This window comes from Bubalus kerabau, chromosome X (assembly GCF_029407905.1).
Source record: "Bubalus kerabau isolate K-KA32 ecotype Philippines breed swamp buffalo chromosome X, PCC_UOA_SB_1v2, whole genome shotgun sequence".
Taxonomy (NCBI): Eukaryota; Metazoa; Chordata; class Mammalia; order Artiodactyla; family Bovidae; genus Bubalus; species Bubalus kerabau.
The window spans coordinates 157,144,766-157,172,702 of NC_073647.1; the positions used below are offsets into that span (position 1 = coordinate 157,144,766).

At 45.6% G+C, this 27,937-nt stretch overlaps 1 pseudogene; it reads left to right on the plus strand.

Annotated features, from left to right (window-relative positions):
- The first annotated feature begins 62 nt into the window (after positions 1-62).
- Positions 63-27,937, plus strand: LOC129640241 (PI-PLC X domain-containing protein 1-like; annotated as a pseudogene).

A 27,937-nucleotide genomic window follows, 5' to 3' on the forward strand; every position in this document is an offset into this window, starting at 1 on the left:
TTATCCATTCATCTGCTGATGGACATCTAGGTTGCTTCCATATCCTGGCGTGTGTTGTGCGCATGCATGCTTGTGAGGTCGTCCGCAAGCATGTGCGGGTGCCTGAGCGCGAGCATGGGTGCGTGGGTACGTATGTGCTTGCGTGTGTGGGTGCGTGGCTGCGTGCTTGGCCGCCTGCGTGCATAAGCGGGTGCCTGAGTGCGTGTGTGCATGGGCGCCTGTGTGCGTGGGTGCCTGCATGACTGCACACATGCATATTCAGCCATGTCCCAGTCTTTGAGTGTAGCCTGCCAGGCATTCTCCAGCCGAGCATAGCCATTTCCTTCTCCAGGGCATCTGCCTGGCAGGGATCACCTGAGGTCAATTCCCATACAATTGGTAATCCTGGCTTCCCCCAGCCCCCAGCAGTGAAACCTGCCAACGTGTCCGTCCTGCCTGCTTGCTCCTGCGTTGCACACGATGGGATGTTCCAGGACCTTGCTGGAGACAGGCAGGGTCCTCCATCAGGTAAACCATGATGTCTTCATCTCTGTCGCTGACTTAGGGCCCTTTCTTTGGTCGTGAAACTGGGCAAGTGAGGCCTTGCTGGCCTGTGGGATGCAGCAGAACAGTAGTCTTGGGCTAGGAATCCTTAATTTGGGCATAAATGTGTGTTTTTTAATTTTTATTTAGTTAATATTTGGTTGTGCTGGATTTTTGTTGCTGCTCAGGGGCTTTCTCTAGTTGGGGAGAACTGGGGCTTCTCATTGCAGTGGCTTCTCTTGCGGAGCACTGGTTCTAGGGCACGTGGGCTGAGTAGTTGTGGTTCACCGGCTTAGTTGCTCCAGGGCATACGGACAGGGAGGGATTGAACCAGTGTACCTGCATTGGCAGATGGATTCTTTTCCACTACGTCACCCGGGAAGTCCAGTTTGGGCATAAAAATGTGACATCATTCATACCCAAACTGCTAAGATCTGTGAATATTTTAATTATTGCACAGTAGGGTGTGTTGCCCAATCTCCTTGCAGAAGATTATACAGATGGTGTTTTGTCAAACTACTTCCATTATATTAAGGTGCTCTGTGGAAAGAATATTCACTAATCAAAACAGTTTGGGAATACTGGATTAAATAACATTAAGTAGAAGTCTTTACTGAAAAACTCTTGTCATTAATGTGCTAATGGGGCAGTGAATCCTTGTGTCAATAAGGATATGCTAGGTTATGCTGCAACAAAAATTGACTCTAAAATTTCAGTGGCTTATATCAGCAAAGGTTTATTTTACTAGTCCTGCCACACATCATCTTCTCTTTGGGACCTAGGCTGAAGCAACTGACTATTTTTCATTTGTTAGTATTCAAGAGAAATTTATCTTTAGTTTTACAGAGAATAAAGTGCACAGGTCTTATGATTTTCTGTGTAGATGTGCAGGGAAGTTAATGCCCGTGGGACAAACTCTGATCAGTGTAGAGACAGGAGACAGCAGAGAGTCAGCAGCTAAGTTCCCTATGCGTTTCCTCTCTGATGGATTGTAATGGGGCACAGTTCTTTCTTTTCATCTTGGTACCTGGTGGACACACCTGAGAGAAGCAGCTGTTTCTCTCATAGAGTTTGATGGAAAGTTTGTTGGGAAGTAGTGACCAGTATCACAGGACATCATCTTATTTTTGAATATTTATTTATTTATTTGGCTGCTCGGAGTCTTCGTTGTGGCACGTGGGATCTTTAGTTGTGGCGTGTGAACTCTTCTTTGCGGCATGTAGGATCTAGTTCCCAGACCAGGGACTGAACCCAGGCCCCCTGCTTTGGGAGTGTGGAGTCTTAGCCACTGGACCACCAGGGAAGTCCCTCACCTTGTATTTGAATCTCCCTCTTTTCTCCTCACTTTAGCTGCCATGGATTATACCTCCCATGAAAGCTTTAGCATTTAAACCTTTCTTCAGGCTCTGTTTTCCAGGGAACCCAGGATAACACAGTGTGGGAAAATACCAGGGCTTTCTGGTCTCATAGACCAGTGGAATTGTGCTATGTTAGGCCTCCTTGGTATTTCTCCATCTCACAAAGTACACACTCAGCTTTGCACATGCTGTTTCTCTATATGGAACATTCTTCTTTCAGACATATGCATGGTTTATTCCCTCACCTCCTTCAGGTCGTTGCCCAAATATTACCTACTTACTGAGACCATCCCTTCTCTCCTATTTAAATTTGCACACATATACTGCACTGTATTCCTTCACCCCTCATTTATTTTATTTATTGTTATTTCTAGAATAATAGCTGCTATTATATCTCATCATTCTTGGTAAGCTCCATGAGAGGAAAAGCATTCAGTAAGTATTTGTGAGGCAGCTGGATGGGTGGATGGGTAATGGATGAATGGATGGATAGAGTGATGGATGAATAGATGAACAGATGGAGCAGTTGGTGATAAGGAGCTGTTCTTTTTCATGGTTCAGGATCTCTGTAAACATGGTATAAAAAAACTCCAAATGAACTTCAGTTTCAGGATTCCTGGGCAGTTCAGAAAAGAACTGTTGAATCAAACTGTGCTGAATGTTTTCTTCAGTTACTCTCATCAATGGTAGGGCTAATCAATTTTGGAAGGCATCCTAGTATGCCTTCCAGTCTCATTAGGCTGTTTGAAACTATTGATGTCCGAATATAGCACTCTTATCCCTTCTTTTTCATCATTAATTAATGGATTAAATGTCCACTATAGCAGTGTTATGGAGAAGGCAATGGCACCCCACTCCAGTACTCTTGCCTGGAAAATCCCATGGGTGGAGGAGCCTGCTAGGCTGCAATCCATGGGGTCGCTAAGAGTCGGACATGACTGAGCGACTTCACTTTCATTTTTCACTTTCCTGCATTGGAGAAGGAAGTGGCAACCCACCCCAGTGTTCTTGCGTGGAGAATCCCAGGGATGGGGGAGCCTGGTGGGCTGCTGTCTATGGGGTCGCACAGAGTTGGACACGACTGAAGTGACTTAGCAGCAGCAGCATAGAAGTGTTAAAATCTAGCCCAGGAAGAAGGTGGTCCTGGACTGTTGGCTAGCTGCATCTCATTCCATCTGATACTGCTGAGGCCTGGCCATCAGTGTGCATTTGAGGGAGACAACAGAAACCCACCGATAAGACGGCTGGAGAGCTTGCTAAGTTTAAAGGCATCCGTTAATGAACTCTCGTTTTTAGCAAAATGGAAGTTTGTTCTTTAAAAATTTTGTTTTGAATTACTAATTTATGTAGAGATAAAAGAATGCTTAGGGTTTAAGACAGATCAGCTTGTGTTCACAAAATCATTCTACGTATATTAAGATGAGGAAAGGCCATCTGTTTGTCTAGAAGAGAATTGACTAGCTTTTGAGTACCTTGTAAATTGGCAAGTGATGAACCATTTTAATTGGGTTGCTTTAGTTATGTCTACAGTTTATTTAGTATTTTAACTATTTATAAGGCATGCTGTAACGTTGGGAAATGAGTATAAACCCTAGTTTGGGTGGTATCTAGATGTTTGTAGCCCTTGTTTAGTACCTATAATTCTAACCATAAGAGCTTCTACTTAGTATTTATGATGATCCAGGAATCACATTCAATGCTTTCAGTATGCTGTTTTTTCTTCACAGCAATCTTAGGAGCGAAATATTATTATCCCCATTTTAAAGCTCAGGAAACTACCATTTAATGGGGTTTAAAGCCAGGGTCTTACAGCCATTAAGGATCACAGGCATGGCTTTACCATGTTTGTAGTTCAGTTGCCCAGTCATATCCCACTCTTTGTGACCCCATGGACTGCAGCACGCCAGGTCTCCCTGTCCCTCACCATCTTCCGGAGTTTGCCCAAGTTCACGTTTATTGCATCAGTGATGCCGTTCAGCCATCTCATCCTCTGACACCCTCTTTGCCTGCCCTCAATCTTTCCCAGCATCAGGGACTTTTCTAATGAGTTTTCTGTTTGCATCAGATGACCAAAGTACTGGAGCTTCAGCTTCAGCATCAATCCTTCCAGTGAATATTCAGGCTTAATCTCCCTTAAGATTTACTGGATAGTATACAGTATACTAACACATATATATGGAATTTAGAAAGATGGTAATGATAACCCTGTATGCAAGACAGCAAAAGAGACACAGATGTATAGAACAGTCTTTTGGACTCTGTGGGAGAGTGTGAGGGTGGGATGATTTGGGAGAATGGCATTGAAACATGTATAATATCATATGTGAAATGAATCGCCAGTCCAGGTTCGATGCATGATACAGGATGCTCAGGGCTGGTGCACCACGATGACCCAGAGGGATGGTATGGGGGGGAGGTGGGAGGGGGTTCAGGATGAGAAACACATGTACACCCATGGCGGATTCATGTTGATGTATGGCAAAACCAATACAATATTGTAAAGTAAAAAAAAAAAGTTTGACTGGTTCGACCCCTTGAGGTCCAAGGGATTTTCAGGAGTCTTCTCCAGCACCACAGTTCGAAGGCATTAATTCTTTGGTGTTCCGATCTCACAGCCATACATGATGGCTGGGAAAACCATAGCCTTGACTATATGGACCTCTGTTGGCAGAGTAACGTCTCTGCTTTTCAACACACTGTCTAGGTTTGTTATTGCTTTCCTGCCAAGAAGCAACTGTCTTCTGAATTCATGGCTGCAGTCACTATCTTCAGTGATTTTGGAGCCCGAGAAGAGGAAATCTGTCACTACTTCCACCTTTTCCCCCTCTATTGGCCATGCAGTAATCGGGCTAGAAGGCATGACCTTAGTGTTTTGAATATTTAGTTTTAAGCCCGCTCTTTGACTCTCCTCCCTCACCCTCATCAAGAGGCTCTTTAGTTCCTCTTTGCTTTCTGCCATTAGAGTGATATCATCTGCATATCTGAGGCTGTTGATGTTTCTCCTGCCTATCTTGATTCAGACTTGCAACTCATCCAGCCTGGCATTTCTCCCCATGTGCTCTGCATATAGGTTAGACAGAGTGACAGCAGACAGCCCTGTCATACTCCTTTCTCGATCTTAAACCAGTCAGTTGTTCCATACAGGGTTTTAACTGTTGCTTCTTGACCTGCATACAGGTTTCTCAAGAGACAGGTAAGATGGTCTGGTATTCCCATCTTTCTGAGAGCTTTCCACAGTTTGTCATGATCTATACAGTCAAAGGCTTTCGTGTAGTCGATGAAACAGAGATAGCTGTTTTTCTGAAATTCCCTTGCATTTTCTATACTCCAGCAACTGTTGGCAATTTGATCTCTAGTTCCTCTTCTTTTTCTAAACCCAGCGTGGACATCTGGAAGTTCGTGATTCACCTAATTCTGAAGCCTAGTATTCAACATTTTAAGCATGACCTTACTAGCATGGGAAATGAGTGCAATTGTCTGATGGTTAGAACATTCTTTAGTACCACCTTTCTTGGGAATTGGGTTGAGGATTGACCTTTTCCAGTCCTGTGGCCACTGCTGGGTCTTCCAGATTTGTTGACATAATGAATGCAACATTTTGATGGCATCCTCCTTTAGAGATTTGAATAGTTCTTTTGGAATTACATCGCATCCACTAGCTTTATTAACAGCAGTGCTTCTTAAGGCCCGCTTGGCTTCTCACTCCAGAATGTCTGGGTTTGGGTGACTAACCACACCATTGTAGTGATCCGGTTCATTACCATTCTTCCGTGTATTCTTTCCATCTCTTCTTGATCTCTTCAGCATCTACTAGGTCTCTACCATTTTTATCCTTTATTGTGCCCATCTTTGGGTGGACTCCATGCTTGCAGACTCCTGAATCCAAGCTCTGGGGTTTGAAGAAAAAGGGAAAAGGCTATATAAAAAGTGTTGAGTTCTGAACTCTCAAGTGATAAAATTTAGATGATTCAATACTACTGACATACTTCTAACCCTGGTAGAATCCACCTTGTTCAGGAGGAGGGACACATGCATGCACACACACACACACATGCACACATACATACAAACAATAACACAGAGATACACTTTTATTTATATGCACATACACCTACACACACACCAGCCCTTAGCCATTCACACCAGGGCAATTAGCAGACACTCGTATTCTGGGATCCTTCAGGCTGAGAGCCAAGTTAAAAGACAGACCAAATGCATAATGGTTTTGAGCACCAATCTGTAAAGGTAATAGCATTTCCAATGGAAATCAGAAATATGGTACCATTTAACTCAGATCTACATGTGTGACTACTTCTATAATCATCAACATACAAATCAGTCCTACTTTAGTGAAGTAGACAGTAGAAATGACAAAAATAATCCTGGTGCCAGTTCTACTCCCTCAGTAAGAAACTGTTGCATTAAGATTGGAAGGACAGCATCAGAAGCACATATCTAAATCTTAGTTTTCCTCAGCTGCAACATATCTTGGTCCAGACCTGTTTGTGCAATGGGTGTTCTACTCTATTTCTAGTGCCAAAGTACCAGAGGCTTGAGCACTGCTCCCAGTCTTCTATTCCAACAACATTGTCTTCTTCAGCTCTCATGTGTGGTCCAATGCATGCAGTCCAGTGCTTGTCTCTGCACTTGGACTTTCCTTCTGATCCAGTGTGGAATTTGTGGAACAGATCTTGATTGCCTCACTGGCCTTCAGGCCTCTCCCAAATTTGACTTTACATATTAGATTTCCATTTGGGCTTGGGGTAAACTACTTTTCTTGTTATTTGGCTATCAGACATGCTGCTAAATCTCTCTAGGCTTGGCCTGGTCTAGCCTAGCCTTTGTTTAGCCTTCCTGGGATCAGCAGCCTTCTCTGGCTTCCCAAGCATCCCAGGAATGCTTCCAGGATACCCGTGCTTGTTGAATGTTCAGTATCTGTCCTGTCCTCTGAATGTAAACTCTTTATTCAGCACTCACTGTAGCAATTCACACGGGCCCCTCCATGTTTGGTTCAGTTCAGTAGCTCAGTCAAGTCCGACTCTTTGTGACCCCATGAGCTGCAGCATGCCAGGCCTCCCTGTCCATCACCAACTCCCAGAATTTACTGAAACTCCTGTCCATCGAGCCAGTGATGCAATCCAACCATCTCATCCTCTGTTGTCCGCTTCTCCTCCCACCTTCAATCTTACCCAGCATCAGGGTCTTTTCCAATGAGTCAGTTCTTTGCATCAGGTGGCCAAAGTATTGGAGTTTCAGTTTCAGCATCAGTCCTTATTCAGGACTGCATATTCAGGACTGATTTCCTTTAGGATGGACTGGTTGGATCTCCTTGCAGTCCAAGGGACTCTCAAGAGTCCTCTCCAACACCACAGTTCAAAAACATCAATTCTTCGGGGCTCAGCTTTCTTTACAGTCCAACTCTCACATCCATACATGACTAGTGGAAAAACCGTAGCTTTGACTAGACGGACCTTTGTTAGGAAAGTAATGTCTCTGCTTTTTAATACACTGCCTAGATTGGTCATAACTTTCTTCTAAGAATCAAGCATCTTTAATTTCATGGCTGCAGTTACCATCTGCAGTGATTTTGGAGGCCCCCCCCCAAAAAAGAAGTCTGTCACTCTTTCCCCATCCATTTGCCATGAAGTGATGTGATCAGCTGCCATGATCTTAGTTTTCTGAATGTTGAGTTTTCTGAATGTTGAGCACCTCACGTGGGGCCTGCCATGGAGAAGATGATAAATAAGTATTTGTTGACTAAATAAGTGAATGTATATTTATTTACTTTGTTTGCAGGTACATGACACTTAGGATGTGCCTGGAAATATTGTAAGGATTTTATGCACATGAAACTCATTGAAATGTTTTTTAACATGCCATGTATCGCACTAGACTGTTTGTTCTTTGAGGACAGAATTTGTGCTGATCTCTAGTACAGTATCTGACAATATATTTTGATTACATGAAAACATCTATACTTTTAATTGTTAAAATTACATTTCTGAATCTATGTCTTTCTACTCTGAGCAACATAAAAACACACATCTCTTAACTTGTAAATGCTCATGTTTAAATGGGAAAAAAACAAAAACAAAAACAAATGGACCGTTTCATGGCCAAATTCTTAATTTTATTTTCTTGCTTGACAATTTCTGTTGCTATATAGTTTCATATTCTGTTATTTTCCTTTGCTTAGCTATCTATTGCTGTATAATGAATTACCCCCAAATTCAGGGTAATTTTATATATACTAAAATTTAACCTTGCTCACCACTGTGTGGGTCAGACATTCAAGGAAGTTTCAGCTGAGCAGTTCTCACTGGGGTCTCTCACACAGTTGCAGTCAAGTGTCCGCTGTGCCTACAGTCATCAGAATCTCAGCTGCGGTGGATATCCATGATGGCTTGCACAAGCCTGGCAGCTGATCCCGGCTGTCAGGTAGGACTGCAGTTTGGGTTGTCCACTGGAGTACCTACACCTGTCCTCTGCATGTGTCCTGGGCCTCTCAGAGCATGGTGGCTGGGTCCCAGGAGAGAGCTATCCAGAGAGCGGGTATTCAGAGAGAACTAAGCAGAAGCTGCCAGGCTTTGGAAGTCATGTAGCATCACTTCTCCTAAATTGTATTTCTTCCAAATAAGGCCAGCCCAGGTTCAAGGCAGTAGAAGGGGAGAATTAGACCCTGCCAATTTATGGAAGGAGTGTCAGAGAATTTGTGGCCATCTTTTCAGACATCCACAACAAGGTGAGCCCTGAACTGATGAATGAAAAAATAATGCCTATGTACGCATGTTTGGAAAACATGCTCTCCCAAATTCTCACTTCTGCAAAAATTTGGATTCTTCTTTGCTTTTTGTCTGCACTGTGTCACCTGTGGGATTTTAGTTCCCTGAGCAGGATCAAACACAGGCCTTTGGCAGTGAGAGCTTGGAGTTCTAACTACTGAACCACCAGGGGACTCCCTGCATTTATTCTGAAGTGTTATTAGGTCCAAAATTAAGGCACTGTTTTTTATCACAAGAAAAGGTCTACTTATACAAACTTCTGGGCATAAGGTGAAAGGAAGGAAAAAAGAGAAATAGAATGAAAGTCAGAGCTGACCCCTACTTACCTGGTAGGATCCACCACTCCAGATATTTCCTCCTTCATCTGTTTCCATACTTGAAATCCCTCCAGTGAAGGCTTCTACCAAATCTTAAGACAACACTCACTGCGATATAGATAACACATAGAGAAGAATAGCATTTTAGTCTTTTGAAACTATTACCCCTTGGGTGTTAAAGTGTGAATGAAGAGGCCCTGTTGGTTGAACATAGATTTGTTCTTATAGGCATGATCAAAATTCTGGGAAAATTTAAAATTTTGCAAGAAAAAATGAAAAAGAACTCAGTTATTGAAGTGGAACATCCTTGTATTTGTCATCCTACAAAGGTTATATTTATGAACTGAACTTCCCATTCCCTTTAGTGATTTGGTAAATCCCAAAGCAGTGTCAAGATAAACAATAAATTGCATCTCAGAAGCAATGAGTAAACCTTAAACAGGAATGGATCCGTTCATGTCATCATCTGATATATGGAGACAGCTACTCTACAGTATTTATTGGTACTTATCTCTTGAGGTAACACCTTCAACTCAATAGTTCTTTTCTATTTTTAATGTCCTTCTGCCATAACCTGTTCTTACATCCATTTTTCTTACTGAACATAGATTTGTGCAGAGGCTTGAGTGTTTTTCTAGGTTATTTTTTTTTCCTCCATAGGAACAGATTGTATTTCATTTGAAGTGTGTTAAGTTGCATCAGGCTTTACAGATTGGCAGTGTACCTTCATTTTGGACACAAAGGAAGCCATTCTCATGTCTGCTGTGTGAAAACTGAAACTTGGGACTTATGTATTTTTAAATTATTGTGGTAGAAAACACGTAACATTAAGTCCACCATCTTAACTATTTTTAAATGTACAGCTTCAGTAGTGTTAAGCATGATCACATTACGATATAACCTTTTGCATCCTTATGTACTTTTTTGTGTGTGTACATCTTGGTCAGAGAAGCAAGTAGCCTCTCGCCCTGTGTAGACAGGCTTGATCTGTTGCCTCAGGCCTCAGACATGGTTGAATGGGGAATTTAGAATTAGGTGTTGGACCTGTAAGAAACCAGGGAGGCATTAACTCCGTTGGACCCACTGTGCATTAGAGGCAGACATGCCATTTTTTGGTTGTTATGAGGTGACAGGATGGGGTATTATCTTTATTATATCACTGCTTAAGTTTCAGGACACTCTGTGCAAGGGTCAAAATGGTCACTTGTGCCCCTAGTGTTACTGCTGTGAAACTCTCAGACAGCTTGCACCGTTTTGCTTTTATCCATCAGTGGATTGGTAAGACTCATCTGCGGGTGACAAAGCCAGAATATACACATGTAATTTCCAAAGCTCAGACCCTTCAGCTAAACCACGTCTTACTACCAACAGTTCAAAAGGACCCAATAAATGCATTTTTAGGTGCTGATGTTCAGAAATCTGCATGTTAATAGGTTCTGAAGTTAAAGAGTTGCCGGGAGCCGGCATATTGCATATTGAGTGAGGATCTGTAATAGCTCAACTGGAATTCTATCACTGCCTGGAGCCAGCGTGAGGCACTCCGCCCATGACAAAGGTCATGAGGAAGGAGGCTCGGCATACGCAAAGGCGGGATCGAGCCTCAGGAGTCCCCCTGGAAATTCTCGAGCATCTACCCCCAAAACCAGAGTCTGCCTACTTTCTGCTTTGTGCTTTCACCTACACCTCTGACTTTACGGGGGGCTGTCCCCCACCACCTCTTTCGGAGAAGGAGTTAACTTACAGCTCCAGTTAATAATTCCTAGGTGTGACAGTGTTTAACCTACAAACTCCTTTGGAAATCCTCTAGCCTGCCTGGACAGGCTTGTCCGGCCACATGTGATTGCTCACAGCCTCCCAACTGTGAGAGGCACGAGATGCTTTAAACCTTCTAAAAACAGGTTCTTTAGAAAAGTTAGAAAATTATTAGTATAAGTGTAATGGGCTGATTAGAAATCGTATTGGTGAAGGGTTTTTCATTTGTTGAGCCAATGTTTACTGCTAAGTCTCCACATCCCCTGCCCTTATACACATTAATGAATATATAGAAGACATAAGTATTAACCTTTGATATTAATCACGTTAGACCTTAGGCTAAGTAAATTCTTTCCTTAACTAAAACCCACTACACCCTCACCCTATAGGAATGTAACTTTATTTGGGTGGCGTCTGTTTTAAGAATAATCACCCCTGGAGAAATAAGTGTCCTGGTTGACTGACCGCTGTCACAAGGAGAGGGTCGTAAATTGTCAGCAGGCCCCCCGGCCAGAAGATGATGTAACACCCCTAAGACCTCTGTATACATTTGTATGAAGCACCTGACTTTGATAAAAGTCAGGACTGCTGACCCCGCGTGACTTTTGCATAACACCTCAGTGTATAAAAGTAGACCATGGAAAATAAAGAATGGGGATCAGTTCCTCGAAAGACTGGTCTCCCCATGTCTCTCTCTCTCTCTCACTCTGGTTGAGTCTCCATCTGGAGCGCGGAACCCACCATGCTTACTAATTATGCCTGGGCTTCTAAGATCCAACCGGGGAGGCCTCAGTGTCTCCTCTCCTTCGGGAGAATGGAAGGACGCCTGCGGCCTACGTAAGTGGTGCAAGCTTCTTGTCTTGAAGTTTTATTGGTCCCCCGCGTAAACCAAGCTACTCAGCCTCTTTTCTCCACTGAATTTTCCTACTGAGCTATCCTTATTCTATTCCTTAATTAACGTTTAATTAAGCAGTTGTTCCCTGACCCTCGCCTAGCCGTCTCTCCTTCGAATACCCTGGATCAGCTGGGGCTGGACCCCGGCAAAGAGTGTTGGCTTGTGACTCCCCTGGAAAGTAATTTTCATTGTTCGAAACCTTACCAGCCAATGAAGTAAGAGTTGTTCCTATTTTTGACATGCCAGTGATCAAATGATAGATATGAAACTGTATGAATTTTAGATTGCAACTGGTGACCTCAATTTTGCAATATCAGTAAATGATTTCTTTGTGTTCTAGAGATATTTTATTAACTTTTTCTTTTGAAAAATTTTAAACCTAACAGAAATGTTGCTAGCGTAAGTACGATGAATTCCTGATGGCCGGTACCTAGATCCACCAGTTGTTAACATTTTGCTGTGTTTGCTTTTGCTCTCATTCAACGTGTATTTTCTTTATTGAGGTGAAATGTACTATATAAAATTAACCATTCTGAAGGGAACAATTCAGTAGCATTTGGTACATTCATAATATACTCATTTACATTTAGGTCCAAAGCATTTTAATTACCTCAAAATAAAACCCATATCCAGTAAGCAGTTACTCCTCATTTGCCTTCTGCTCAGCCCCTGGCAACCATGAGTCTGCTTTCTGTCTCTATGGATTTGCCTGTTTTGGATATTTCATATAAGTGGAATCATACAATATGTGACCTTTTTGTGTTTGGCTTCTCAGTGTAATATGCTCGGGCTTCATCCATAAGGTAGTGTGTATCACTACTTTGACCGCAGACACTTTTCACTCAACATCCTCCTGCTCCCACTTCACCTTACAAACAGACTGGATAGGAACTTGTGGTCTTGAAACTGAGCCAGACTCTGTGGGGCCTTCCTGGCAACATACCCTCCATGTCTCCTACCTCTTGTTTGTAAAAAGGATTTAGCCTCTTAGACCTTCCCCACGTTCCAAAGAGTATATTTAATCAGAGAAGTGAGAAAATACAGAAACAACAACAATAGCAGTCAAGCAAGACAAAATTACAGTAGTTTAACAATAAAATAAAATCGAAGACCTTTAGTTCCTCCTTAAGGGTTATAGATAATATCCTGAGCCATACCTTGAATTGTTTTTGAGGATACTAAAACCCTACCAAGTGTAAGAAAGTAACTGCATGCTGACCACAAACATGTAGACCCCAGACTGGTAGGAACCAGAAGGTTGATGATGTTAACTTCCAATATACCACTCAGTGACCTCACCACAACGAATTCGAAGAATGTCCCCGAACTGATCATGCACCCTACAACCTTCAAACATAATAATGTTGCCTTAGAAAACCCTTCTCTGAAAGCCATCAGGGGGTTCATGTCTTTTGAGCATGAGCTACCCATTCTCCTTGCTTGGCCCTGCAATAAACACTGTCCTTTCCTTCACCCAACCCCATGTCAGTAAATTGATTTTGCTGCAAGGCAGGCAAGCAAACCCAAGTTTGGCTCAGTAATCATCTCTTAAGTCCTGTCCCATAGTTTTGTTCTTTTTTTTTTTTTTTTAATCAAGTGCTCTTTGGGGAAAGGGTGGCTGTTTATTCAAGTATATGTGTGTCGTATCCCATAGACTTATTTAATAGTTTAAATGGACATAAAGAAGAAAATACCCAAAGATAATCACACTAAATAGCTATATCACTCTGGATATGTCACTTAATCTCTCTTACACTTAGTTTCTCCACAACGAGACTGGATCCAAGCCCTAAGAGTCATTGTAATGAAAATTGTATGACTCTATTCCCCAGACATTCTAGCTTATTTGTTCCTTAACCTGTTATTCCAGGGAGCTACTTTTTCTCTGTGGTATATTAAAGTAAAACTGATATCAATGAACCACTGGGTGTGTGATCCTGGAGGTTATAAACTATAGCTTGGATGAGTTTACAATTCAATTGGAGCTAAGAAATAGGTGAGCATGTGACAACAGGGGTATTTATAACCAGAGGACAAATATTGTTAAGAGGAATTTAATATTCATTGTTGCACAACATACGTACCCTGTAGAGAAACTGGTAAAAGTGCCAACAAGAAATATCAGTCTGCCCTCGGCTTCACGTGTCACTGCCCTCTTTGATTTGATCAGTCATCTGTGGGTCAAATGGCTACAGGATGCTTCTGGAAAGCAAGTGGCATTTTAAAATTAAAGCTTACCTAGCTGGTACACCAGACAGAACATTCTCTCTTAATTTTAGTGCTCAATTTGTTTTTATTTGTCCCAAACTTTTATTATAAAACTTTTCAAACACACAGCAAAATGGAAAGAATTTTACAGTAAACCTCTATATACCTACCTCCTAGGATCTACTGTCAACATTTTACTGTACTTGTTTTATTATATATTTATCCATTGTTCTATCCATTCATTGATCCATCTTTTTTTTGGGAAGGATTTTGAAGTAAATTACAGATGTCCTTATGCATGTCATTAGAATTTTAGGCTTTGTTTATCAGTTTTTCTTTTGATGTAAAATATATATGCAATCAAATATGTAAATCTTAAAGTATGCATTCATTGAGTTTTGACAGCTACACACAACTGGTTAATCCAAAATCCTATCAAAGCAGATAATGTAGCATTTGTTTTTTTATTTAATTTTTATTATAAATATGTTGTTCTCAAAAATGTGATAGCATGACTAGTTAAATTGAGAGACCACAGTCACCTGCCCCTTCCTCTCAATCTCCTCTTTCTGCTTCTCAAAGGCAACTACTTTCAAATCTTTTACCTACTTCTGGGAATTCTTTCTATATCCCTGTATATAATGTTGTTACTTCTATTATAATTGTAACTTTTCAATTTTAGAATTATCTCTTGGTTAGCTACTTTGGAAGAATAGGATTTAGCTACCTCAAACAATTCCTTAAACATATACTTTTTCTTCCCTCCACCCCCGATATATTTATAGCATGTATTTGGTTAAATTAATATGCAGTGTTTATATTATTTCAACTATGTAAATATTGTTCATAGTAGACAGTGATATGATTACTTTCTATATCGAAACTTTGTTTTTTTCCTAGTTACTAATCACCTGTTTTTTTGGTTGCTTTTAAAATATTGTTGTTGTTGTTGTTCCATCACTAAGTCACGTCTGACCCTTTGTGACCTCATGGACTGCAGCACTCTAGGCTTCCCCATCCTTCGTTATCTCCCAGAGTTTGTTCAATTCATGAACATTGAGTCGGTGATACCATCCAACCATCTTATCCTCTGCCGTCCCCTTCTCCTCTGTCTTTCAATCTTTCCCAGCATCAGGGTCTTTTTCAATGAGTTGGCTCTTCCCATGGAGTGGCCAAAGTATTGGACCTTCAGCATGAGTCCTTCCAATGAATAGAGTTGATTTCCTTTAGGGTTGACTGGTTTGATCTTGCAGTCCAAGGGACTCTCAAGAGTCTTCTCCAGCACCACAGTTCAAAAGCATCAATTCTTCTGTGCTCAGCCCTCTTTATGGTTCAACTCTCAACATCTGTACATGACTCCTGGAAAAACCATAGCTTTGACTGTATGGACCTTTGTTGGCAAAGTGATGCCTTTGCTTTTTAAGACTGTCTGGGTGTCTAGGTTTGTCATAGCTTTCCTTCCAAGGGGCAAGCCTCTCTTAATTTCATGGCTGCGGTCACCATCCATAGTGACTTTTTGGGAGCCCAAGGAAATAAAAAATCTGTCACTGTTCCACTTTTCCCCCATTTATTTGCCACGAAGTGATGGGACCAGATGCCATGATCTTTGTTTTTTTAAGGTTGAGTTTGAAGCCAACTTTTTCACTCTCCTCTTTCATCCTCATCAAGAGGCTCTTTAGTTCCTCTTCACTTTCTGCCATTAGAGCGGTATTATCTCCATATCTGAGGTTGCTGATATTTCTCCTGGCAATCTTGAATCCAGCTTGTGAATCATCTAGCCTGGCATTTCGCATGATGTATTCTGTGTCGAAGTTAAATAAGCAGGATGACAATATACAGCCTTGTTGTACTCCTTTCCCCATTTTGAACCAGTCTGTTGTTCTATGTCCAGTTCTAACTATTGCTTCCTGGCCTGCATACTGGTTTCTCAGGAAGTGGGTAAGGTGGTCTGGTATTTCCATCTCTTGAAGAAATTTCCATAGTTTGTTGTGATCCACACAGTCAAAAGCTTTAGTGTTGTCAATGAAGCAGAAGTAGACGTTTCTCTGCAATTCCCTTGCTTTTTCTATGATGTTGGCAATGTGATATCTGGTTCCTCTCTGCCTTTTCTAAATCCAGCTTGTACATCTGGAATGTGTCTCTCATCAGTTCATCTCTAAGCTCTCTAAGAAAAGTTTCAAAATCTTTTCAATGTGTTTTAACACATTAAATAGCGCACCAGTTCCATTTTCACTAGGAGGCATCCTTCCAATCTTTACTATTTGTTCCCTGGGCCCTGAGGGCTGCCCTCAGGACCCTTCTTCACCTCCTCTGGCCTGTGTTGGATTTCTTATTTCTGGATCCTACATCTTCTTCATGGTTTCATCCCTCCTTTTGATGAAACACATCCTGCAGTAGTTTCTTGAACAGGTAAACTCTGAAAGTCAAGTCTTTTTATAGCTCGCCTATGTAAAAGTGGGGTTTTTCTGATAACTCAGTTGGTAAAGAATCCGCCTGCAATGCTGGAGACCCGGGCTCAATTCCTGGGTCAGGAAGATCCCCTGCAGACAGGAAAGGCTACCCACTCCAGTATTCTGGCCTGGAGATTTCCATGGACTGTATAGTCCATGGGGTCACAAAAAGATGGACGTGACTGAGCAACTTTCACTTTAACAGATCTAAAAGTATTTTTATTCTAGCATCATATTCAAGTGATCATTTGTCTGTCTATCAGTTCAGTTCAGTTCAGTTGCCCAGTCGTGTCCGACTCTTTGCGACCCCATAAATCACAGCACGCCAGGTCTCCCTGTCCATCACCAACTCCCGGAGTTCACAGAAACTCATGTCCATCGAGTTGGTGATGCCATCCAGCCATCTCATCCTCTGTCATCCCCTTCTCCTCTTGCCCCCAATCCCTCCCAGAATCAGGGTCTTTTCCAATGAGTCAACTCTTTGCATGAGGTGGCCAAAGTGCTGGAGTTTCAGCTTTAGCATCAGTCCTTCCGATGAACACCCAAGACTGATCTCCTTTAGGATGGACTGGTTGGACCTCCTTGCAGTCAAGGGACTCTCAAGAGTCTTCTCCAACACCACAGTTCAAAAGCATCAATTCTCGGTGCTTGGCTTTCTTTCTGGTCCAACTCTCACATTCATACATGACTACTGGAAAAACCATAGCTTTGACTAGATGGACCTTTGTCAGCAAAGTAATGTGTTTGCTTTTTAATATGGTTTCTAGATTGGTCATAGCTTTTCTTCCAAGGAGCAAATATCTTTAATCTCATGGCTACTTCATCATCTACAGTGATTTTGGAGCCCAAGAAAATAATGTCTGTCACTATTTCCATTGTTTCCCCATCTATTTGCCATGAGGTGATGGGACCAGATGCCATGATCTTAGTTTTTTGAATGTTGACTTTTAAGCCAGCTTTGTCACTCTCCTCTTTCACTTTCATCAAGAGGCTCTTTCGTTCTTCTTCACTTTCTGCCATAAGGGTGGTGTCATCTGCATATCTGAGGTTATTGATATTTCTCCTGGCAATCTTGATTCCAGCTTGTGCTTCATCCAGCCCGGCATTTCACAGCATGTGCACTGCATATAAGTTAACAAAGCAGGGTGACAATATACAGCCTTGATGTACTCCTTTCTCAATTTGGAACAAGTCTGTTGTTCCATGTCCAGTTCTTGCAGGGAGCTGCCCGTGAGAACAGGGTCCTTTATCTAAAGGACACAGCTCTGGGAGCTGCCTCAGTCCTTGAGGGTTTGCTTGCAAACATAGCTCTCTGTCCCGCCACCCCAGAGATTAGGCGATTATTTACTGCAGACACCTGGAGTTCTGGACAAACTTCTCACGCACAGAGAAATGTTATCTGGTGTAAGAAATAATAACAGGGTGCCATTCCCATGCTCTCAAGATTTCTTGTGACTTTTTGTAAGATGTATAGGTCGACCAAGAAAAATGCTAACTGTCTTGTCTTTCTCACGCTCTCCTGTATAAATATAAGATGCTGAATAAAGTCGTGGTCAGACTGCGTCCCTTCGTGGAGACGTGTCTGATCCTCTCGACCCCATCTTTGTTGTAGATTTCTTTTGCTTTAGTTTTCTTTCTCAGCCGCGCCGTGCACATTCTCAGGACCTGATCAACTTTACCGGCTGGCACCGGCAAGTTCTAACTGTTGCTTTTTGACCAGCATACAGGTTTCTCAGGAGGCAGGTCAGTAGTCTTGTATTCCCATCTCTTAAATTTTCCACAGTTTGTTGTGATCCACATAGTCAAAGGCTTTGGCATAGTCAGTGAAGCAGAAGTAGATGTTTTCCTGGAATTCCCCTTGACTAGACGGACCTTTTTGGCAAAGTAATGTCTCTGCTTCTGAATATGCTGTCTAGGTTGGTCATAACGTTTCTTCTAAGGAACAAGCATCTTTTAATTTCATGGCTGCAGTCACCATCTGCTGTGATTTTGGAGCCCCCCAAAAGTAAAGCCAGCCACTGTTTCCACTGTTTGCCCATCTGCTTGTCATGAAGTGATGGGACCGGATGCCATGATCTTGGTTTTCTGAATGTTGAGCTTTAAGCCAACTTTTTCACTCCTCTCTTTCACTTTCATCAAGAGGCTCTTGAGTTCTTCTTCACTTTCTGCCATAAGGGTGGTGTCATCTGCATATCTGAGGTTATTGATATTTCTCCTGGCAATCTTGATTCCAGGTTATGCTTCATCCACCCCAGCGTTTCTCATGATGTACTCTGCATATAAGTTAAATAAGCAGGGTGAAAATATACCTATAATGTTCTAATAGGATGTACTCCTTTTCCTATTTGGAAGCAGTCTGTTGTTCCATGCCCAGTTCTAACTGTTGCTTCCTGACCTGCATATGGGTTTCTCAAGAGGCAGGTCAGGTGTTATGGTATTCCCATCTCTTTCAGAATTTTCCACAGTTTATTCAGATCCACACAGTCAAAGGCTTTGGTATAGTCAATAAAGCCCAAATAGATGTTTTTCTGGAACTCTCTTGCTTTTTTGATGATCCCGTGGATGTTGGCAGTTTGATTTCTGGTTCCTCTCCCTTTTCTAAAACCAGCTTGAACATATGGAAGTTCATGGTTCATGTATTCCTGAAGCCTGGCTTGGAGAATTTTGAGCATTACTTTACTAGCGTGTGAGATGACTGCAATTCTGTGGTAGTTCGAGCATTCTTTGGCATTGCCTTTCTTTGGGAATTGGAATGAAAACTAACCTTTTCCAGTCCTGTGACCACTGCTGAGTTTTGCACATTTGCTGGTATATTGAGTGCAGCCCTTTCACAGCATCATCTTTCAGGATTTGAAATAGCTCAACTGGAATTCTATCACCTCCACTAGCTTTGTTCATAGCGTTGCTTCCTAAGGCCCACTTGACTTCACAGTCCAGGATGTCTGGTTCTAGGTGAGGGATCACACCATCATGATTATCTGTGTCATGAAGATCTTTTTTGGACAGTTCTTCTGTGTATTCTCGCCACCTCTTCTTAATATCGTCTGCTTCTGTTAGGAAGCATTTCTGTCCTTTATTGAGCCCATCTTTACATGAAATGTTCCCTTGGTATCTCTCATTTTCTTGAAGAGATCTCTAGCCTTTCCCATTCTATTGTTTTCCTCTTTTTCTTTGCATTGATCACTGAGGAAAGCTTATCTTACCTCTCCTTGCTATTCTTTGGAACTCTGCATTCAAATGGGTATATCTTTCCTTTTCTCCTTTGCTTTTCACTTCTCTTCTTTTCATAGCTATTTGTAAGGCCTCCTTAGACAGCCATTTTGCTTTTTTTTGCATTTCTTTTTCTTGGGGATGGTCTTGATCCCTGTCTCCTGTACAATGTCATTGGTCATAATTCTAGTTATTGTAGCCAAGTTTCTTTATTGCTTACATTGTAATCAGGTGCTTAGGCTTGTCCTTTTACATCTTTTGTCTTTTATAGACAGTTATTGTTTTATCTGATGCTTTTGCAAAGTGCTTCACCTTCAAGAAGATTCATAGGAAGGACCTTTTGTTAGTGACAGGCCTCTGATAAATTTCAATTGTATTAATATTTCTAAACTGGCTAAGAACTTAAGGAATCTTAGTTTCGGCCCTTCCAGGTGCTTCCCCGTGGGGAAAGCTGTGGGGGTCCCACAAGAGGGAGGCTTCCGAGTCTTCAGGACCACAGAGGGGCACTTGGCCGCTCTCCTTCCCGTACCCCTTAAAAATAACTCGTGATGCTTCTCCCCCAAGCCCAGGCACCACTCATCTGCTTCTGTCTTTGTAAATTTGCCTGTTCTGGACATCTCTTATAAATGGACAGGTAAAATGTGTCCTTCTCTGTCTGCTTTTCTCACTGACCATCGTGTATTCAAGGTCCATCCACGATGTAGCCTGTGTCAGAACTTCACTCCTTTTCATGGTGACTCATACACCACTGTGTGCATGGACCACATGCTGCTGACCCACCCATCCATCCATCCACCCACAAACCCACCCATCCACTCATCTCTCTGTCCATCCACCCCCTCACCTATCCATCCACTCATCCATCCATCTAACCACACAGCCATCCACCCACCCATCCATCCATAAATCCACCCATCCATCATCCATTCATCCATCCATCTATCCACCAACCAATCCATCATCCACCCATATACCAATCGATCCATCCACCCACTCACCATCCATTCATCCATCCATCCACTTATCTATCCACCCATCCATCCACTCTTCCATAACATCATCAAATCAAATTATATTATGACTGCTAAAGTGTGAACCTCTCCACACTGTCTCTGAAACAGATCACACAGGTTTAAAAGGGAAAAGAATAAGTGAAACCACACATCAGTGGCCACAACATTGGCATCATAAAGAGCCTGAAAATACTATGAATAACTTCAAAGTACTTGTAACTAGAGAGGGTCTGTCTGTGCTCAGTTGTGTCCGACTCTTTGCAGCCCCATGGACTGTACCCGCCAGGCTCCTCTGTCCATGGGATTCTCCGGGCAAGAATAATGAGTAGGTTGTCATTCCCTTCCCAGGGGATCTTCCCAACCCAGGGATCACCTCTGCATCTTTTATGCCTCCTGCTTTGGCAAGCAGGCTCTTTGCAACGAGCACCACCTGGGAAACAACAAACCATAAAATCAAAAGCCATCTTAAGCCTTTCCTGTCCAAAAACGGGGTTCCTTAAATAAATTGACTTTCACTTTCTCACATCTGCAGAGACCCCATTTCGAGACAAGATTCAGTTTCCAGGAATCAGTGGATATGACTTTTGGGACTCCCCCATACCCCGCGGTGCTATAGCTGTGCATCCTTAGGGCAGCTTGGGGGCATGGAAGACAAGCTCAGGGGGTGACGTGTGCCCCGTCTGGTTTGCCTGCAGGGAGCCACAGCACGATGACCTAGTGCCTGAGCAAGAAGTCACCCGTCTCTCACAAGGAGTCGAGGCTGCTGCGGCTTCTGGGCAAGTGCTGCCATGTGACACCCTGCCGGTGGTGCTCAAGAGGTCCACCACCCAGGTGAGGGTCTGCGGGCACGCCCGGGCCCTGGACCCAGCTCCAGCCGCTAGTGTCACCCACAGGGGGCGGTGTGCTTATCCCACTTGGGGAAACGGGATTGAGAACAAACCTGCTGTAAAGCAGAATTGCTATTTAGTCACGCACTCATATCTGACTCACTGCGACCCCATGGCTCCTCTGTCCATGGGATTCTGCAGGCAAGAATACTGGAGTGGGTTGCCATGCCCTCCTCCAGGAGATCTTCCCCACCCAGAGAGCCTCCCAGAAAGGTAGGAAAGGACACAGCTTTACTGTGGAACCAGCCTGAAGCCAGAACGGGGACCCACGGACTAACAGCATCACCGTCTGAAGTCACAGAGGCTGGGGGAGCTGGGAGGGGAAGGGGGAGGCTGAGTCCCGCCCTTTGTGCAGCTGAGCTGACACCAGAGCTCCTTCCTGGTCCCAGATAAGCAATAGCTGAGTTCCCATGTCCTCTGAGGTGGGTTTACTTTTGCACCCCAGCACCCCCTCCAGGGAGACTTCCTTGGTGGCGCAGACGGGAAAGAATCAGCCTGCAATGCATGGGACCCGGGTTTGATCCCTGGATCAGGAAGACCCCATGGAGGAGAAAATGGCACCCCGCTGTAGTATTCTCACATGGGAAGTCCCATAGACAGAGGAGCCCAGCAGGCTAGAGTCCGTGGGGTCACAGAGAGTCAAGACGACTGAAGTGACTGAGAACACATGCACGAACTCCCACCCCTCCCCTGTAGTGCTTCTCCAGGGTGGATCGGGGGTTTTATGGGGTGCAGAGAAGCCGGGGTGGGAGGCAGTCATTGTGGAGGATGAAGAGGAGTCAATGGCGGGGGCCCTGTCTGTGGGGAGGGGGCACCCAATTGACAATGGTCCTGTCACTGGCACACACGTTACCCAGGGGATGGATGCAGGACGGGGTAGAAACCCACCTGGGCCCAGGTGCCCGCAGGAGTAGGGGCCCACCTGGATGGGACAGATGGTCCCCGCCTTCCTGTACCCTCACTTGAGGGGCACTCATATTCCTGGTTTTTCTGCTCCCAGGCTGGTCCTCCCAAGAGGACAAGAGGCTGTCAAGCACAGCTCTTACCTGTGTAATTGCTTCCTCCTGGGAGGTCCCTGGTTGCTGGAATCCTCCTCAGGGGTTCTGATTGGCAGGGAGCCAGGGCTGGAATGTGGAAAAACTACATTCTTGCTTGCATCAGCTGCCTACAGCCTGGCCTTAAGAGCTCACACCCAGAGGAGGGAGCGAGCAGCAGGGGGTCCACCAGAGCCCAGGAGTCCTGCAGGACTGGGGTCCCTCTGCTCAGAGGGTCCCTTGGTGCTGGGTCCCTTTCTTCTGCATCCCTCCAGGGCAGGGTCCCCTCCATACTGGGGGACCTCGGTGCCATGGTCTCAAGTGGTATGGCTCCCAAAGAGACCTGGGTGTGTGCGGGGGGGGGGGCACAGGTGGTGGTCTTTCAGGGGGTGTTTAAGATCAGCGGCTGCAGCAGCACTTCATTTAATCCTTGTAGTGGATGGCAAGTGCCTGACAGTAGCTGACAATATTCATATGAGTCTTTGTTTTTTCTTTTAATTTGGATTGGGGGGGGGGGGCTGTGACATCTTTTCCCATTTTTTATCCTTATATCTTTTTCTTTTTCCATTGTGACTCTGTGTAGAGAACACAGTAGCATTTTCTGCGACTAGTTTATGATAATATTAGTTTTTGCTTTTTCTTTTATTTTGGATAGAGAGAATTTATTATTTTCTTCCCCATTTTTTTATCCTTATGTTTTTTTCTTTTTCCATTATGACTCCTTGTAGAGAACACAGTACATTTTCTGCTACAAATTTATATTAGGGCTTCCCTGGTGGCTAGTTGGTAAAGAATGTGCTTGCAATGAGGGTGATGTGGGTTCGATCCTGGGTTGGGAAGATGTGGAGAAGGGAAAGGCAACCCATTCTGGTAATCTTGCCTGGATAATTCCATGGACAGAGGGGTCTGGTGGGCTACAGTCCACCGGATCAAAATGACTTGGAAACAACTGAGCAACTTTCACTTTTCAATGTACGTTAAAGTTATTTTTTGCTTTTTCCTTTCTTACTTGTGTGGTGGACAGATGTTTCGTCCTTTCGTTCTCTTCCCTTGATTCCTTCTTGCCTTTCCTAGTGCTGTTTGTGGGGGTGGGCACAGACCTCTGTGGGTCTAGTGTGTCCTCATGTCCAAGGGTCCAGCTTGGGTGTCATGGAGCCTTGGCATTGAACTCCAGGGAGCTTCCACCCAGGGACTGCCTGAAGGAGCGTGAGGCTGGACTCTGCAGGAACACCCCCTGAAGGCCACAATCTTGACTCGGACTCTGTGCTCCACATGACCAGTGACCCTGGGTACCCTGTTTCCAGAAGCAGTGCCTCAACCCCAGCAGCACCAACACGGTTGATTTCACAGTGGCCGATGTGGCCCTCAGTTGGGCATCCTCAGTGCATGCCCAGCCCCTCAGTGGGGGGCCGCCCTCTGTGCCCAGCACAGATGACCAACCTCTGTGTGCAGGTGCTGAGCATCACGAAGCACCTGGATGCTGGCATGAGGACCTGCAGATGGCGCACATGGAAGAGGGCACCGAGAGGAACCTGCACTCTGGCCACATGGTGTACATGACGGCCCTCATGGAGGTGGGGGTGGGGGCAGGGGTACGGACGGGGGGTTCCGCCAGTCAGGGACACCTATGTCTGGTCCAGGCAGGAGGGGGAGGGCCTCTGAGGGGATGGGCACACGTCCACTCAGATGGACATATGGTCACTCCAGGCAGGAGAGGCTGACCTCTAAGGGGACAACACAGGTCCACTCCCATTAGAGGACACTGACCTCTAATGGGACAGACACACGTCCACTCAGACGGACACACGTCCACTCAGATGGACACACAGTCACTCCAGGCAGGAGAGGCTGACCTCTAAGGGGACAACACAGGTCCACTCCCATTAGAGGACACTGACCTCTAATGGGACAGACACATGTCCACTCAGATGGACACACATCCACTCAGATGGACATATGGTCACTCCAGGCAGGACAGGCTGACCTCTAAGGGGACAACACAGGTCCACTCCCATTAGAAGACACTGACCTGTAATGGGACGGACACATGTCCTCTCCAGGCATGAGAGGGCTGACCTCTGGCATCAGTCACTCAGAATTCCCAACCAACATGCGTTTCTGAACTCACACCTGCACCCCTGGCCTCTGGGGTGTCTCCCAGAGTTTGACTATACCAGGTCCCTGACACGTCTTTTCCTGTGTCCAGTTTTGGCCTGTCCAGTCCATTCTCTTGGCTGCTGGCCAAGTCACTTAAAGTCTCACACTGGCCTCGGCCCCCAGTGCCCCCACCACAGAACCTAATGACCCTTGGGGTCTGGAGGTTCTGTCCTGGGCCTCAGTGTACATGTACCCTGCTGGCCTCGCACACTCCCTGGAGTACAGACTTCACACAATATTATAAGCACTGCTCTGTGCTGCTGTGCATGCACACACACATGCATATCCGTGTACACACAGACCCTGAACACATGCACACCTGTGTGTGCACCTGTACCTACTGGAGTGTGTACATACACACACACACACACACACACACACACACCAGCACACCAGAGCAATGCCACGGCTCCCCACTGCCACTCAAGAGAGGCTGGGTCCCTTGGGAGCAGGCGCCATGCTTTATGTCTTTGTGTGTCAGGACACCCCAACCCGTCTGTAGAGTGGCTGTGTTGGGGGAATTCCCCACCCATGACCCTCTGTCTCTCACTACAAGGCCCTTCACCCCACCCCCACCCAGGACATGCTCATGGAGATTTCAGAGTGGCTGGAGAACCACCCCCAGGAGGTGGTTATCCTGACATGCAGGAACTTCGAGGGCATGATGGAGGACCTGCACGAGTACCTGATGGGCTACATCAAGAACATCTTTGGGTACATGCTGTGTCCCTGTGGGATGTGAGCAGGGGCCACAGGCTCCCCATGCTCTTGGAAGCGCGGGTGGTGGGAGCACTAGGCCTCACTGTAATCAGACTTTCCGCTCGCTGCCTGAGGCTGATTCAGGCACCAGGTGATGCTGCTCATGGAACTCCAGTAATCCACCCACCACTGTCTCCACTCAAACACCCCAATGACCAGCCCATCACTGGTCACAGGCACCCCCAATAATCCACCCTGCCTGGTCTCTATTCAGATACCCCCAAAATCCATCAATCATGCCTCACAAAGCACCAGTAGTCCACCAGCCGTTTTCTATCAAAAACCCCAATAATCCATCCACCTCTGTTTCCACTCAGGCACCCCAGTAATCGACCCATCACTGCTCAAGACACCCAAGAAATCTACCCACCACTGTCTCCACTCAAACACCCCCAAAATCTACCAATCACTGCTCAAGACACCCCAATAACCCACCCATCACCATCTCCACTCAGACACCCCAGTAATCGACCCACTTGTGTCTCTTCTCACACATGCCAATAACCCACCCATGACTGTCTCTTCTCACAGAGAACCCAATAACCAGCCCATCACTGCTCATAGACACCCTAATAATCCACACATCACTGTAGCTTCTCGGACACCCCCAATAACTGACACATTCTGTCACAAGGCACCCCAATAACCCCTGTGCACATGTCTCACGGGCACCCAGATGATTCTCCCCCTAGGAGGTGCTGACTCTGCACCAGCTGTGGTCTCAGGGCCAGCAGGTCATCCTGTCATACAAGGACGAGGCATCCATGAGTCAGCATGCAGAACTGTGGCCCAGTATCCCCTACTGGTGGGGGAACCAGGTGAAGCCCCAAGGCCTCATCCACTACCTGGAGCTCATGAAGAGCTGCGGCCACCCAGGGGAGTGCTGCCTTCAAACAGGGACACCTGGCCACATGCATGTCCTAGCGCATGGGGCTGGCTTTGGGTTCAAGTGGAGAAATGGAACAGGACGTATTAGGGGACGTTATTCTGTTCAGCACATGGGGACCAGAGCGTGGACATCCTTGAGGACGTTACTGTGTCCACCACAGGGGGTCAGGATGTAGACAGGATGTGGACATCCGTGTGGACATTATTGTGTCCACCACACGGGGCCAGGACATGGACATCTTTGGGGTCACTGTCCAGCCCGCCTGCCCTCTGTAACAGGAGAAATTCATGAGTCAACACCCCTGTGAGCCCCTGCTGTCTGAACTTTGGTCTCTGTCGGACATCTGAATCTCTGACCTCTGTGGAGGCCAGAGTCTGGGTGAGTGATGGCACAGCTTGGTGACTGCGTGGGCAGGTGACCTCATGGGTTAGGGGTCGCATGGGTGGGTGACTGCGTGGGTGGGTGACCCCATGGGTTACTGGTCACATGGGCGGGAAGACCATGTTGGTTGGACACCGAGTGGGTGGGTGACTGTGTGGGTGGGTGACCGGTTTGAGTTGCTGAGTGCAGGGTGGGTTACCATGTGAGTTGCTGACCTGGTGAGTGGGTGACCACATGGGCGGGTGATGGTGTGAGCGGACAGGTGAGCACATGACCTCGCAGGGTAGTGACCCCATGGGTGGGTGCCCACGGGGGTTGGTGGCCAGTGGAGAGATCACTGCATGGAGTAGTGACCCCATGGGTGGGTGACCAAGTGAGTCGGTGCCCACACGGTTTGGTTGGCCACATGACTCCGTGGGTTAGTGGCCGCACGCCTGGGCAGCTGACCCCACAGCCTGCACCATGAACAGCAGCCCCTCTCTTGTCCCAGGCAGGCTGTGGGTGGCCAGCATCAACCTCACAGAGAACCTGGAGTTTGTCCGCGTCCACCCGAACTGGTCCCTGGAGAAGCTGATCCAGTGGGGGCTCCCCTACCTTTGTGCATGGGTGCGGGGCCAGTGCCCGGGGTCAGCCACTGGCCGTACCAACACCGTCACAGGCGACTTCATCTGGGCCGACGGGTTTGTTGGCGACATCATTGGGTTGAGCTGGAAGCTGCTTCGGGGCTGACGGACGGCACGTGTGTGGAGCTGGGCATCGCGGAGGCTGCATCTCAGTCACGTCCTGTGATGTCACCAGCCTGAACCAGAAGCCGCCTCGGGGCTGCCTGTCGGGCACGTTGAGGAGCTGGGCATTGCCGAGGCTATTCTCAGCCCTATCTTGTGGGGCTTGTCATCCGTCCGCGCATCCCCTGAATGTGGGTGACTGCCGAGGTGGGGCCAGGTGGCAGAGTCCATGGTCTCCTCGGCCCTCCGTGTGTCTCTCGGCGAATGCAGGGTGTGAGGTGATGATTAAAGGTGAGTGCATGATTTGTACAATCACATCCTCAGGGAGACACACCTGGTTCTCGGGTCTGTGGCTTCCCCATGGGAGAGGCTGGGGTGGCCACGTCCCCCTGGGCACTGAGACTAGCAGACAGTGACCCCCAGCTGGGGAGGGGAGGAGGCACTATGACATAGTGTCCATAGGAGGGGACTGAGTGGATAGCGATCCCACTGACAAATCCCTTTTATTAGATAAGGGGCTTCCCTGGTGGCTCACTTAAGAAGGCCTTCTTATCTCTCCTTGCTAGTCTTTGGGACTCTGCCTTCAGGTGGCTGTATC